The sequence below is a fragment of the Elephantulus edwardii genome, unplaced genomic scaffold (assembly GCF_000299155.1).
Source record: "Elephantulus edwardii isolate Elephantulus edwardi_28Jun2011 unplaced genomic scaffold, EleEdw1.0 scaffold00047, whole genome shotgun sequence".
Classification (NCBI taxonomy): Eukaryota; Metazoa; Chordata; class Mammalia; order Macroscelidea; family Macroscelididae; genus Elephantulus; species Elephantulus edwardii.
In genome coordinates, this window is record NW_006399797.1 from 2,693,232 (window position 1) to 2,701,203 (window position 7,972).

Genomic DNA, 7,972 nt, shown 5'->3' on the forward strand with positions numbered 1-7,972 from the left:
GGAAAACAAACAGATTCATCTTGGAGAGGATTAAACCAAGCTACTCCTTGGAGGCAAGGATTCTGGGGCTTCGTCTGACATACTTTGGACATGTTGCCAGTAGGGACAGGTCCTTGGAGAGGGACATCATGCTTGGGAGGCTTGAGGGACAGCGCAGGAGGGGAAGACCCTCTATGAGATGGATTGATTCGGTGACTGGGGTAGTCGGAATTGATGTGTCAGAGGCAGTGCGGTTGGGGCAGGATAGAGCATGGTTTAGGGCTGTCGTGCCTAGGGTAGGTATGAGTCACAAACGACTCGAAGGCACATAACAACAACAACAACAGTATAGATTACAGGTTAACATCAAGAAAACAAAAATCTTTACCGGTAGGCCCATAGGCAATATCATGACAGATTGAGAAAAGATTGAAATTGTCAAAGATTTCATCTAGCTTGGATTCACATTCAACACTCTTGATATCAGCAATCAGAGACATGTAACATTGGCAAAGAAGTCTGTCAGGGCCCTCTCTAAAATCCTGAAGAGCAATGATAACACTTTAAACAGTAAGGTGTGTCTGGTAAAACTATAGTTTTTCCAGTCATTGGTTATATATCGGAGAGCTAGACAATGAATAAAGATAATAGAATTGTTGACTTTGAGCTATGGTGGTAGGAAAACGTAAGGAATAATATCCCAGGAATTACCAAAAGAATAAATGCTTTGCAGAAAGTGCAACAAAACTGCTTCTTGGAGGCCAGAATAATGAATCTTCACTTTGTATACTTTGATCATGCTGTTGGGAGAGGTTATTCCACGAAGAGGCACATCATCCTTGGAAATGTGGAGGATCAGTGAAAGATAGGAAAGCTATAAACATCATCAAGATCGTAAATGAATTGAGACTGCATCTGTGGCAATGGCCTTAACTGTGTTGGGGATAGTTAGTACAGGATCAGACAGGGTTCAGTTATGTTGTTCATAGTGTTGTGAGTTTTAATCAACATGCCAGCACTTATCAACAGCAGGGGTGATGTTCCTCTTCCTCGTACCTGTATCATGACTTTTTAAATTCTCTTATCTCCTGCCTCCTTCAATCTCTCCTGTGAATACCTTGAATCTATGTAGAATGGATGTGAATGAGTGTGAATTCTTCTTGTACCTGCAGTTCTTAAAGATTTTGTGTACTCATAATTTTCTTCACTTGGACGTTAAGCAAATTATTTTTACTGGACTTCATGGTGTTCAAAGTTAACACATGAAATGAGCACACAGCAACAATAGAGATTAATTGACACCGTGGCTGCAAAGGGCTTTAGTAAAGCAGAGATTGAAAGGATGGTGTAGTACCAAGCAATACTTCCTTCTGTTTTACATAGAATGGGTATAAGTGTTAGTTGACACCAAAGTGACACACCAATCAACAATACAACATTTACTCTGGGGGTATTCTGAACTAAACAAATATTAAACTGGTCAACAAAAAGTTGGTGATTAAAATTCACTGGTCTCTCAATTGGTAAAAGAAAGGAAGTCTGCTTCCATAAACATTTATAGGCTTTGCAATCCAATGGAGTAGTTGTACTCTGCCCTTTAAGGTCATTGGGAATGTGAATCTATGCCCAAGTGGTAAGGTTTTTCCTATTAACCCAAAGGTACACAGTTTGAATAAGCCAAATACTCTGTGGGAGAAAGATGAACAATCAACTCTCATGTGATTTACTGACTCGGAAACAGATATTAGTTGTCCTCTTGATGGTCTACAGCATAACAACAAAGAATTTAAACAGAGTTTTAAACACAAAAGCTGTGATTAAGTGGTTTTTTTTAACAAATAATATCCCTTTATTTGAAAAGTTTAAGTACTTAGAGTATAAAATGAGCAGAAATAAAGTATAAGGACATAGCAGATAATCTACATGAGATGTAATGAAATTTTTATATGATGATAGAAAATAGACATATAGGAAAATTTAAGGAATTTTTTGGATTATAAAAGATAAGAATTGTTTTAGAAATGGCAAAAATGTCATATAAAAGGGAAAGAAGATGAATGATGTTAAGCATTTTTCTTAATAGGGTAACTTATTGAATGAGTGAAGAAAAGACATACTCTAGGTACTGTATACTACCAAAACAAATGAACAATACAGAATTCAGCACAAAGAAGCAAATGAGGTTGAGCAATCAGTTGTCCATTTTATGACATAGAAATCCATTCTTTCCCCTACAGCTATATTATGTCTTGAGTTTTCAGAATTCTGAAGTTCTAGTCACTTTATAGGGAGGTAGATAGCAGAAAAAAAAGAACATGTCATCATAATTTCAATTAAGGAAAATATCTATTAATAAATATGTGTGATAATATATGACTTTTAAACTAAAAGGGATAGCTCCAAGGGCCATTCCACTGTTTTAAGAAAAAATAAAATGATAATTCATCTGTATTTTAACATATCTTCCCATTACCTAAGTACTTTACTTGGGGTACATAGTTAGGAGCAACCAGTCTTTGGAGAGGACATCATGCTTGGAAAGAAAGAAGGTTAGCGCAGAAGAAGAAGACCCAGGATAAGAGGAATTGACTCAGGGACTGGAGAAATGGGATTAGGTCTGTCGGAGATGATGATATTGACTCAATATAATGCAGGACTCAGAGCTATTGTCCATAAGGTCACTATGGGTTAGACATGACTCAATGACACATAACAACAAAAATAAGAAATACCTAATGCCCAAAACTTGTTTCTCAATTATGTGTACCATATTGGATAGAGCTATTAAGTGCCCTTCACAGTCAGTATTTAAAGCAAATTTCTTTCTAAAAATTAATAATAAAATATAATTGTAACAATTTTTCATTTAAAATTTTAATATATATTTACTTATATTGCTACTTTCTCATTCATTTCACCTCAGAAAATTACCATGGGATTATTTTTCACATGTTCTATTTTTTTTTACTCACACACATAAACAAAATATTATCATGGTCTACCATTTTTTAAAATTTATTTTTCTATTTGTTTGCTTACAAAGTGTAGTCAGTATACATTGTATTTCACACTATTCTTCCACACTGTGTTTTATGCAATCATTCTCATGCATCACGTTTTATAAAATCAGTCACCATTGGACCTTACCCATCATTACCCTGACTTTCACCAAGATCCTTCCCCTTTCCTTGCCCCCCCACCCACTAAACTGAGCAACCCTGTGCTTTTGCCCCTACCTGTATTCACCCCTAATTCTACAACATATTTCAATAGTTACCCTTCAATTTTTTAAAAATTTTATTTTATTAATTTCAATGAACATTCACAGAGATTTTGGCTTTTCATTCATTCATTATTGCCCTTATTTCTTTACACCCCCCCCCAGTTTGCTCCTCTCTTTGAAAAGCAAAAAATAAACTTCTTCGTTTGCATACAACCTCCCCAAATGCGATCCACTCTGCAACCTTAATTCTGGATTCCTGTGATAATCATAATATACTATCATGTATCACTTTTAAACTGTTCTCTCCCTCATCTGTTTCAGTTCAGTATACATAATCTATCCTCCAATTTCTACAATAATAGCCTTATGCAGTACTTGTCTTGTGGTCTAACATTTCGTGGGGTTGAAACTTCATTCCAAGGGCAACAAAAGTAACATGTCATCACTAGAACATAAACGAATTTATTCTAGTTTTATTTGTATATTATGTTGTAATTTGTAAACTTTGAGTCAGGTTTTCATTATGGTAAGTAGACATGAATTCTGGAATTTTAAAAATTTGTTTCCATCATAAAATTTTGTGCATTTCTAAATGCATGCTAAGTAGCTAAGGGGAAAGATGTAGTAACATTTTTATTGGATTAACCTGGTACAGATCTGCTTAAAGGCACCCAATCAACAAACAAACAAACAAAAAATTCTACTCCTAACTAGTCATTCATTAAAAGAATCACATAAGTAGGATGTTCTTTTCTCCGTGTATGTTTTTGTTTTGTTTACATTTTATACTGATTTATTTATAAAGTTTGAATACATTGTTTTTCAAAAAAGATCCTTCCCATTTCCTTCAACCACCCTTCCATCGAATTACCCTTTGATTAACAGTATGTTCTTAATATGCTGATTAAATCAGCTGTAAATTATTATACAATAAGTCTGTCATTATTTTGTACTTGTAGATAGTAAGTAAATATCTTAGATAAATATATCTTATATTTATACAACATTCTTTTTAAGAAGACATTGAAAAAATAGTATTTTCTTTGTAGGAAAAAGCTAGATTTACTTTTCTTTTGGAGAGAATTGCAGAGCAACTCCTTACCATTAAGGGAATTCTGGTGGGCTAGTGGTAAGGTTGTTCTCCAGATTTCTTGGCACAACTTGGTGAGCACGTCCAGGGCAGCATCTGTTAGCTGAAATATGTCGCTTGGTATACCATCTATTTCTGGGGCCTTAATTTTTGCTCTTTCCTTCAAAGCAGCTTGAACTTCTTCCTTCATCACCATAGGCTCTTGCTCATATGTTGTTTCATAAAATTCTGTGTCTGCCAATTCCTTTTGATACAGTGACTCAGCATTTAATAAGTGAAAATATAGCTTTTATTTCTTCTGACCACTGACTGAAAAATGGATGGTTAAAATCCACCATTTTGCCAGCAAAAGATATAGTAACTTATTTTATTAGATTTACAACTTTAGTAACTTTTTAATAAACAGTCTTTAACAATGTTTTCACCCTGAATTGATGTGTTTACATCTGAAAAATAAGTATGTTGTTGTTTTGTACTGTCCAATCAAGTCCAATTCATAGCAACCCTACAGGGAAGAATATAATTGTCCCATATGGTTTGAAAGGTTTTAATCTTTACAAATCAGATTGACATCTTTTCTCCTGCAGAATAGCTGGTGGGTTCTAACTGCCAACCTTTATTTTAGCAACTGAGAGCTTAATAACTGTTTCACAAAGGCTAATTCAAATACAAACAAAATATTGCAAAACATTGTACCAGACACAGTGCAGGACAGAGATAAAATTTAAAAAAAATATAATTGTTATAATTGTGTGCTGCTGTCTCATCTCTTCAGATTTTTAGCCTTCTAGATAACAAAACATATGGCCCAAATAATTTCTTTGGCTGCAGTCTTAATGTGAATAGGCCTCCCATTCTTTGCTCCCATGGCTCTTTAATTTTTTCTCTTTAATTCACTTTTCTTCTATATGTTGAGCCCAAACATTGTAATTAAAAAATACCATTTAAAACTATAGAAGTATGAATGTTTTATTCCTTTCTTTAAAAATCTCCAGATCTTTCAAATATATATTCAAAGAACTCCTCATTTCTTAACATATCTTACTAATAACTGAGTTACCTGACTACATGATAATTTAATATTTGACTATCTATCAAGTTTATTGTGCTTGACTAAGTCCAGGTAGTCTTTTTTCAATTAAGAGAGCATGGCAACATTTTTCTTCTTCAGAATTTTCTCAACCCTCTATTCTTAATATTCTTGTTAACAGATTAATTGTTCACCAGTCAGTGAATAACATGTCTTTGATCTGTATATAATTCCCTTGACCCTGTATCAGGTAGTTTTCTGTGGTTGCAAATCTTAAAGGGAGGAGACTGCTCCTCTTTGGTGGCATGACCTTCTGGTTAGTGTAATACACTATGCTCTTTACCGTCAGAGGTCCTTTAATTAACTTTAACATGAGCCTAAATTCTTCACATCACTAAATGTCAATAGTTATAGAAAAGCTTTAGGCCTTTTGTTCATAGGGTTGCTATGAGTCATGCTCAACTTGAAGGTTATCAGCAACAACAAAGCTGAGTAATTTGTGGTTCTTTATTTATTTTCTCATATCAATGTTTTCTCCATAAAGGAAGCAGTGTTTCAAGTTCTCTTCCTGGCAAGCATTTTCAGTGACACTGCTATAGATGTCTTTACTTCCATTCCCTTCCCTACCATTTCAACTCTAACACACTCATATACACTTTGACACAAATTTTCACCTTATATCTATCTACAGGTACCAGAAAGAATTGGTCCAAATCCAACTATTTCTCTTTTTTATTTAATCCACTGTTAACATTTTTTTTTAAATTTTATACTGGTTTACTTACAAAGTTCATATACATTGTCACATCATGTCACATTTCCTTTACCCACCATTCCTTCCACCCATCAAATTGTGCAACTCTATGATTAATTCCTACCCTCACCCTTGGCCATCCTTTCCATTCTGCTCCCTCCAAACCCACACCCAAGCAGTGGAATAGCTGGGTTGTATGGAATTTCTATTTTCAGCTTTTTGAGGAAAACACCAAACTGCCTTCCAGAGTGGTTGAAGAAATGCTTTAAATCACTGGCAATAAGAGAGGTCCAAATCAAAACCATAATACCATCCTACTTCATTAGTAGTGGCAAAGTTTAACGGGTCAAAAAGTAATAAATGTTGGAGAGTATGTGGCAAGATAGGAACTCTTACACATTGTTGGTGAGATTATAAATAGTAAATCCAACCATTTCAAGAGGTAAAATATGATTACGAACATATACTATTGAAGAAAGAACTTCTAACTGAACTGAAGGCACTGGTGAACAAACACTGCTTCAAGAATTGAAAAATACCAGTTGAAATGTTTCAACAATGAATGCAACTCTGACACCTCTCATTTGTCTATGATCAGAAATTTGAATGGGTAATGAACTGAAACAGAGCTATAGTCATACTCATTCAAATGAAATATAATCCAAGAGAATTTTGAAATTATAAAATAATATCATTAATAAAATAACTGAAATCTTACTGAGGATAATTAAAAACTGGTTCACAGGGAAATACTGACAGGCAATTGCCAGAAATTTGAACCTGTTTCAGTTGAGTATGTCAGAGGAGGAATATCATTGCTGGCATCAGTTAGATCTTGGCTGAGAGCAGAGATTACCACAAGGAGGTATGCTGGTATTTAATGTCTATACAAATTTATTCTGTTTGGTAAATAATTAACAAATAATGAAAATAAACAGCAAATAGCCCTGTGAAAAATGGAACTTTCAGAATGATTAATTGTATTTGTTCAGAACCTGTCTATAAATCAAGAGACAATTATTTGAACAGAAAAAGGGCATAGTGTATCGTCTAAAATCAGAAAACTATCATAGTTTTTAACAAATATTCTGGTCAAATAACTGAAAAAAACTATACTAAGTGAAGAAGAATGCAGCATCATGATCAAAGGAAGATATGCGGGTAATTCAACTTTAATGGAAGCAAAGAGGGTTTACCTTATTATTTGGTAAGCATCAAACACAAAAGTCTACCTCAACAAAAGAAAACAAAAATCCTCACAGCTAGACCAATAAGCATATCCAGTTAATGAAGAAATATATTTAAGAAGTTGTTGTTGCAGTGTTGTTATGTGCCGTCGAGTCACTTGCGACTCATAGCGACCCTATGCACAACAGCCCTAAACCCTGCTCTATCCTGGGCCAACCGCACTGCTACTGACACACCCATCCCAATTACCCCAGTCACGGAATCAATCTACCTCATAGAGGGTCTTTCCCTCGTGCGCCGTCCTTCCACCCTCACAAGCATGATGTCCCTCTCCAAGGACCCGTCTCTCCAGGCAACATGTCCAAAGTATGTCAGACGAAGCCCCAGAATCCTTGCCTCCAAGGAGTTGCTTGGTTTAATCCTCTCCAAAATGAATCTGTTTGTTTTCCTGGCATTCCATGGTACATTCAGTACTCTTCTCCAGCACCACAGTTCAAAGGCATCAACTCTCCTTCTGTCCTCCCTAGTCATTGTCCAACCCTCTGATGCATAACAAGCGATTGCAAAGACCATGGCCTGTTTCAAGCGCATCTTAGTCTCCAGAGAGACACCATTGCTCTTGAGTACTTTAGAAAGGTCCCTAAGAGCAGACTTTCCCATCGCAATACACTTTTTGATTTCCTGGCTGCTGGTGCCAAGAGTGTTGAC